This window comes from Apostichopus japonicus, chromosome 22 (genome assembly GCF_037975245.1).
Source record: "Apostichopus japonicus isolate 1M-3 chromosome 22, ASM3797524v1, whole genome shotgun sequence".
NCBI lineage: Eukaryota > Metazoa > Echinodermata > Holothuroidea > Aspidochirotida > Stichopodidae > Apostichopus > Apostichopus japonicus.
The window spans coordinates 23,873,335-23,882,076 of NC_092582.1; the positions used below are offsets into that span (position 1 = coordinate 23,873,335).

Below are 8,742 nucleotides of genomic sequence, written 5' to 3' on the forward strand. Positions count from 1 at the left end.
CTAGTCATTAGCTTTAAGTTCATATTGCGACCAAGCCGGATCAGTTACATTATCTGAAATGTCTAGGAATATTCACTCGTACCTGTACTTTGAAATAAAAAAATAAATAAAAAAAAAACACGTAAGGCTCTCGTACCCTCTAAACTCCGGATAAAAAAAGGAACGATTCCGAGGAACTCGAGGAAAGATGTCAATGGCGTCATCTGTGATTTCGCAAATCAACGTTAGTGTCTAATGAGTACACTCATAGACTGATGAAGCCAGCGATGGGGTTTGAGGTAATGAATGCTGGAGGTTAACGGTCTGCTGCATTGGTCCCAAATTTAGCACTCTTACACTAAAAAGGTACTGCTCATTGACACACTGATCTGACATGCTCCCTATCAACCAACACACCAAGTCTTCTAAAGATATACAGCAAACTCAAGCAAACATGCTCGTAAACTTGTTTTATACAAAATTGACTCAGACAAGAAAAGTGCAGAGCAGAGCCGGGCTAACTGGCATATGCAGCGGTTTATAAAATAACACCGTTAAAAAGTTCGAACCTGACATGAGTATATCATGATTTAAAACATTCCTAATCCTAAATTTGTTTTGAAGTTTGTTCCAATTTATGTAGTATGTTTGTAGTTTGCACTGAGGTTATCGTTTCTGAGTTAAGCGCCTTTTGACAGTTGCGTTGTAGCCCTAGCGTGGCAGGTCGCGTAAACAGTACAACCTAACCTTATTTGAAGCAAATACAATTTGACAAAAATCTACAGGTGCCACAACAGTTATCTATAAAAACTATAAATGCAGTCAGTTACTAGAATTGTAATCACACTGCCTATGAGTCTATTGTGTATTGTCCGTTATATATATCGCTGCTGAATAAACTTCCAAAACATTTGACAAATCAACTTCAAGCATATTAGTGTGGTATTTAAAGATATGTTGTATTGGCCCAAAATTTAGCAAGCTAATATTCCAAAATAGATTGGATAAAAAGAAAATATGACATGGGGTTACTTGTATTGAAATGATATCATATGTGTATTACACTAACAGCGTGATATACCCTCCATGCTTAAGCAGGAGGTTATTCCTTGGCAATACATTGCTCCTTGGTAGGAAATTGACAAGTGAAATCTCGCTGGGATATATATTTATTATTATTATTATTATTTTTTTTTGGGGGGGGGGGGGTATTTTGGCAAGTTTGTCAGTAAATTTAGGAAGTGTTCTATTTCTTATAGAAGTTGTGGACTAATATTAGCCTTATATTTTGAGTAACATACAAAGATGTGTGTTAACATTGTTGATGAGAGACATATTTATATTCTAATCAGGATGCGATAAAAGTATCATCAAAAGTCGGATTACTGAAGTAATGTTCTCTTTCTCGGTAGAATTGATCACGCCAAGAGCATTACCCGAGAAGCCAGAATAATAGTTTGAATCACGGCATGAATATCAATGTTTTCATATGAATGACCTTTTCTTGCTGTTATTTAACGGACTGTTTTTACTAAATTTTCCCGTTACAATAATAATTTACCATGCATAAGCTAAATAGAAATAACTACACAACAACTCTGCTAACCTTAAATGAGTTTTTATCTGCTCCAAAATTGTGTAAGTTCTTATCACATACTACACTCATTTACCAAGCATATAGCTATCGATAAGATTGTTGTATACAGTATAGGTAACCAAATTAACAACATATTATTTGCTGAAGTTATAATTATCTTGAGCTCTTACGTTTACTACCAATAGAGTTACACTAGTATAAAGTTATACTTCATTTCACGCCTTCGACACTAGAGGTGGTCGTTGTAACAAATCTTGTTTTTTTATATGATTATTGACATATTGCTCTTATTTATGAGCACCTGTAGGGGGCAAGGAAAGATCAGGGGACTTGCACTCCACATGGAAATGAAATTGTTAACAACAATCAGGGTTAAACAAAACTAATGATGCATACAAATTAACCACATTCCAGCTCGGTATAAGGGCTCAGAATAGCAGGGGTGGTCATTTAATTCTTAGAACATTGCTGGGGCTTCCCCAGCCGTACATTTCTGCGTAGCGTTGTTTGAGGTTTGCTATTATTATGCACTGACATTATTCCCAACATAACGTTTACATTTGCAAAATTTTCATAGCAGACGACTATATTTGGGCATAGTTTGGATTGTAATTTTAGCTCACCAAATGTTACGTCAACATACTTTTACTTATGAATAAGTGAAGTTGTCAGTCGGAATTGTTTGAAACCTTATTCATGAACCAAAATCATCATGCATCTTACCAAGACGGACAAAGCGTTAAATAACCCTACTCTTTGCCACATGTATAATATTTCAGGGTCGGCTAGCGGGGTTTGGTTGCGGTGAGGAATATTTGTTGGAAAATACATGTTAGTTTTTCTAACACATTTGGCGTGTCATTTCGTTATTTCATGGCGTGGTCAGCCAAGAATGTGTGTCTCGTGAAGCATTCCCCTGATCTGTTTCCCGAATGTTTAAAACAAAATCGGTAGTCCAGGCTAACAGATACAATTTGATAGAGAACAATAACTTTTCTGGTGTAAATTACATACAAATATCTTCTCCAGTTTTTGAAAACTGGACAGTGGAAGTTGCCACCTGTCATACCAAAATGAACTTGAAACAAACAGGTGACGTGGAATTGTTGGATACTTTAAGATAATGTTTTGTTTTGTGTTTCTTTGAAATCTTCATCTAAAGTTCCCAGACATTGAGGAGGTTGCATTGCGACAGCACACACAGAAATTAGGATACTCCTTCAGGATTGTTGGTCTACACACAATCGTAGCAAATACTGAGTACGATTAAAATTCATATAAGTGTACGGATATCTTAAAATGTGTTCGGTAACAATATTTGGAAAAAGTGCACTACAGTGGTTATGACGTATTATTATTCTCACGTTGCCTTCACCCGTAGAGTATTTTTTATTCACAGAATACTAACTTTCAACGTTAAGTATTATAATAAATTTGCATACATTTTAAATGAATGACTTATTGTACCATTGTAATAACAATCTAATAATAACATGTGCGGATAATTACCAAAAATGATATATAACACACACACACATATATATATATATATATATATATATATATATATATATATCAATAATTACCAAAAATGATATATAACACACACATATATATATATATATATATATATATATATATATATATATATATATATATATATATATATATATATATATATATATATATATATATATATATATATATATATATAATTGTCTTGAAGAAAGGGGAGAACTGAAACAAGAACCACAGGTGCATTTATAATTAAATATGAAGTAATACTACCGTATATGTCGCCTTTGCTAAGTCAGGAAATTTAATTAATTATCATCCATCAACATTGTTGACAGAAATGTGATATAGTTCAAATGGAAATGATTAAAATGAAAATGAAAAAAAGTACATGTGACCTTAGACGGGAATGGGTTTTTTGGCACCTTTAATTCGGTCACTTGATCTCAAAGATATCTAGACGAGGTACAAATGAATTGACTCAACGTTATGTGAATATGTCTAGTAATAAGCTTGGAAGGGGATTTCCCCATTTCAACTATTTCCAGATATTGCACACGTACCTTGATATCAATCATCAACTCAACCTCGCTTCCAAAGAAAAAGGTGATACATATTATTTTGAGACGTTCCGTCAAAAATCATTAACATTAGCTTGCGTACGTTCATATATTTATCGTAATTGCCAGAGACATGTGTTACTTGCGTGGCATATGAATATTCATGTCCCGTCATTTCACGAGCTGCACTTTTCAATCTCTATATGCGTACTAAGAGATATCGAGAGTTGGTTCGAATGTGTGAGGAAAACATATGAGACGGCAAAAATAAGTGACAAGTCTAGGCGAGATGTTACGTCGACAAGGAAAGATTGTACGCCCCTCCTTTTTAATCTACATTTTATATGTCTTGTGCTGGTACTTGCTTCTGGAACCCCCCCCCCCCTCCTCCTTCTCAAAGAAAAAACAAGAAGAAAATAAGAGTGATTTGAAAATTAAAATTGTCACATTTCATAGTTAAAGTGAACTTGAAGCAAACAGGTGTGATGTCATTGTTGCACACGTGCTGATGATGTTTTGTATTTCTTAGATATTTGCATTTACTTTTCTGCTCTAAGATGTGTGTCATTCACAATTTAAATGCACCACGGACATTGACCTTGTATGCACTTGCAACCCCGTTAGGTACCCTAGTCACATGTCACTTTCAAGGTCAAAACAATAGACTGGAATATAGGAAAAACAAAGCAATCAGTTGTTAGTGTGCAGCAATAACATTACAACTGTTCGGTACATCCATCGGAATTGAGTGAAAGTTTCACCAGAATGTTGCTTCTCTATAGTCATACTCAGCTGTTGATCATATAACAGAAAGGGACTATGCTGGTTGTAATGTTGTAAAATTCATTGAACATTTTAGATATGTTCTAACAATTGTAATAACAATGTTGATATCTTATTAAACCTCGCGGAGAACATCGATCAGATTGTTATATGAATTTTCTTGTTTAGTTCAACAATGATATACCATCATAACGGGAATTCAAACAAATCCACGTCTTCACCAGTTAACGTGTACATGATGTGACTATATCCGACTGACTATAGACGTGCATGCCAAATATGAAATATTGTTGATACTTGCCATAACTATATGGCGGGGTTTGGGTAAATGCAGACTTTGTGATTGGAGAGGGCCGTGTGTGTCTCTCGTAATTACGCCATTGACATTAATTCCAATTAGACAAGTCAACTAATTCAATTAATAGTAGTTAGTAGTATATTAATAAAACAGAGAAATACATCAAAATTACAAAAGTTTACATTTTTTACAAACAATCAAATTTACAAACTCGTTTTTTTTTTGTAATTCAAAATAAGGTGTTTGATACACTTTAAAGATTACACTTAAAAATTTTTGTAATGCAAAAGTACTATAGAATGTTAAACGGTTGCTAGAAACCGATAGAATACTTGTTTTAAAATATTACCCACGATTAAAATATGCATATGTCATTATAACACTAGTTAGAGATATTTGGCAAAATTAACCCTGGAATGTCTTTATTTTCTTTGTTTTTTTTTTGGTAACATTACTGACCGGACTATAGCCCAAAGTAACTAATGTTTCCTGGTAGCACATTTTTTTTTGAAAGATATGGAATATATCATGTCATAAAAATCTTATGTTAGACCAAAAGGCATTTTTCTTGACAACCCTCTCAAATTAATCTTAAATATACTGTACGTACACTTGATCTAGCATGGGTGGCTTCATGTACTTAAAATGCTCACTTAATTTTTTTAAGCCTTTCAAAGCCCATGGCTGGCTGTCAGCCGATTTGATTGAGCGAATTTCTTCTTAAATGCTGTTATGGCAAACATTATAATAATGGAGATTAATACATTTCATCTTAACTAATCCCCAAACACGAACAACGTATCATATCTGGAGGATATAATTAATCATAAATGCCTATATCTTAATTACCATTGTTATTTCGAGTTAATGAATACACGAGATGGAAAGTAGGTAAAGGAGGAAGTGTCCCACATTTTAAATTTTTCATGCTAAATTGCCCTTCTGTAAGTTTTAAGTTATTGGTCACTCACAATCACATGAATATAGGCCTAGGTAAATTAGAGTGCGACAGTCAGAAATTCCGACTTTCGCACTCCAATTTTCCAACTATCGTCAGTTTTACCAAGTTTGGGGGTGAGATACCGCCCCCCCCCCCCCCTTAGCGACGTCCTTTTCTTAAACACACGGCGATGCACTGTGTCAGCATTCTTCCTAGTTTAATTTCTATTCATGTCAATCACATTTTCATGCGTTACGTGATTAAACACCTGTTCAGCTACAGTACATGTCCTCGTACATCTCTTGGTTTCCCATTGAAATTATCAAAGAAATGTACCACTGAAGGTCACCTTGACAATCGGTTAACGTGCATCTCTGTTTAACAACTATTTTAGCCAAGAAATAACAATTTATGTTTCTTTCATTTAATTATTTAGAACAGCGAAAATCATCTTGGTTAATTGTTCATAATATTTTCATAATTATTTTCACACTCAACAAGACTATTGTTTAGCTCATAAATTCCTACAAAATCACGATGTTTGGGGTTTCTTTGATTAAATCTTATTTTGAATTTTAATTTTTTTTTCTTTTTCTTTTCTTGTAACAACAGTGTCGCGTTGACTGTTTAGAAGGCGAAATGTTAAGGCTTATGTGGAGTTTAACGCTTAATTTAAGAACGGCGCAATTCAATAGCGTCGAAGAATAAAATGTTTCCTCAAAAGTGCTACTGTGATACTAAACTAAAACGGTACGTGTTTTTTGCACCAAATAGTCGTTATCCAAAGCATTCTAAATAATTTCGCGATTTTAACGATCAATCAATGAACAAAATTAAGCAGACGTTTTACGAATAAAACCACATTTTTGTACACGATTTACGCAATGACTTACTGATTTGTTAACATCCAAATAGACATGATAGTAATGTTTGCCTTGTTGGAGTCATATTATATCGTTGCATTTCATTGACATAACTAAGGGTGATGTTTATTTTCTTCAGTTAAGTGTATTTTTCTTGTAATTGCCTATAAATTTGTTGGGGAATGTAATGTCAAAATAAAAACCTGTTGTCGGGACGGTTGTTTTAGAAGGAAATTCAAAAAAGTGATGTCAAATATATAAACTCTTATAAAAGAGGGGGGGGGGTGGTATCAGGAAGGAGTTGTACGGTAAAGTAGTTCATTCAATGACAATTGAAGAGAGCCATTGATATGACTATGTTATTACTTAACTATGACAACTTGCCTGTTAATATTATACATTTTTTAAGGGGGGGGGGCAAGGGGGGGGGGTAAGGGAGGTGTGAAATAGTTACAACAATTTAGAATGTTAAAGATAGAAACAATTATTAAATGGTGGAAGGTATTCAAATAGTTTTGTCATTGGTGGGGGTATAGGAAGGTAGTAGATAGGTTAAGTAGTCACGCGATATCAATTAAAGAAAGTATACAATAGATACATTCAGCTGATTAAATAAATATGACTACTTGTTTATTGATATTAGATGTGGAGGGTTTGCCGTCCATGAAAAGAGAAAAACTACACCGTTGGTCACGTATGAAAGTTGGAACGTGTATTTAAATATGTTACTGGAATTTACCATTATATGTTTGTATTAGTAGTTTTGTCATTATTATTCAAACCATTTAGGAAAGGAAAAAGACAATAGCCAGCGCCTGCCACACTAGTACTGTTTGCAAATACAAAGATTCAGTTAAAAGGTTTAGCACTGTCGTGGAGTGCATCTATAGTATTGCAAACCAAAAGTGAACCAATTTTATTTCCTTAATCGTATATATGCATTCCTGGAATTGCAAATGTGTTTCAGACCGTTCTACTTGCGATTAATATAACTGCGATATGCAAATAGGATGGACTGTGGACGCTGCTTGACTTACAATATTTCAGTAAAAGTAGTGTTTTGTTCATAATTGGTGAAACAGAGAAATAAAACAAAAGGGTTGTTAGCATCCATTCAATTGCCATATAGATATAATAACTCAATCTGATAATTGTTATCCGTTGGCCATAACATGTTGGAACCAACCGTCAGAGAAGTAATGAGTACTGGATACCAGGTTCAATAAACCGCCTGGATGGTAGGTAAAGCTACGCTTCTAAGGCAAGAAGTTCGAAACCGGTAAAGGTCTTAATTTCACTGTTGGCAGCTGCCACCTGTATCGAGCAATACTAGTTGTCACTCTCGGTAAGCACGTCATACCCCCACAAGAATGTCACTTTCCGTGTTTAACACTTCCGGTAACCACGCCATACTCCATCCGAGAATAGTAATAATGCTATTATCCACGCGGTTTATTATATACGCAGAGAATAATGTAATATTTAGTCGCTGCAAAATAAAAGTGAATTGGTTGGATACAAGCGCACAATCTGTATATGACTACGAATGTAACCTTTATATCGATTGACCTTAAATTTCCGCCTTTTCTTTGAAATCGCGCTCAGACAGCACTTACGTAGCTAAATTACTTCCTTATCGAGAGTACCTAAACAATATGTGAAACAAGAAGGGCAGCGTTCAGATTAACCTCATAATGAAAGTAACTATTAAGTACAGTTCCATTACGTTTATCAAATAACATCACGCATTACACAAACAAATGCTCACTAGCATTACTAGCGACAATATGTTACTCTCAGATTTTGCATTTGGATAATTTACCTTAAGTTTATTTTTGTTTAATCTGTTAAATTGTTGTTTGTTTAACTAATATGATTTTTTAAATTTTTTATACCAAGAGAGCTAGATATTCGTCTGCGTTGAAAAAAACCAAGCGACGTCCTTAGTTGCAGGCAAACATAAATCGTGAACCGTTGAAAAATTGTTTATCACACAGCGAGTATTAGTCGTAAAGGCAAAGCAAATTTTCAGTACGTTTGGAAACTTCGTCAGCAAGTAATTGCAAGACTGGGTTCTAGCGCCCACCTTCAAATGATATTTATCCCCTTAAAATGTTTGCACAAATCGTAAATGGTACCACAATCTGAAAATGTTGAAAGCAACGAACCCACAAAATCAACCCATTTGCTACAATTGTTGTTAGATC

At 34.4% G+C, this 8,742-nt stretch overlaps 2 protein-coding genes across 6 annotated transcripts in view; one reads left to right on the forward strand and one right to left on the reverse strand.

Annotated features, from left to right (window-relative positions):
• LOC139963618 (uncharacterized) overlaps positions 1 to 8,742 on the forward strand; it is a 343,329-nt gene that overhangs the window by 207,324 nt on the left and 127,263 nt on the right. The gene's annotated exons all lie outside the window — the stretch shown is intronic.
• LOC139963637 (uncharacterized) overlaps positions 1 to 8,742 on the reverse strand; it is a 664,171-nt gene that overhangs the window by 62,348 nt on the left and 593,081 nt on the right. The window lies entirely within an intron of this gene.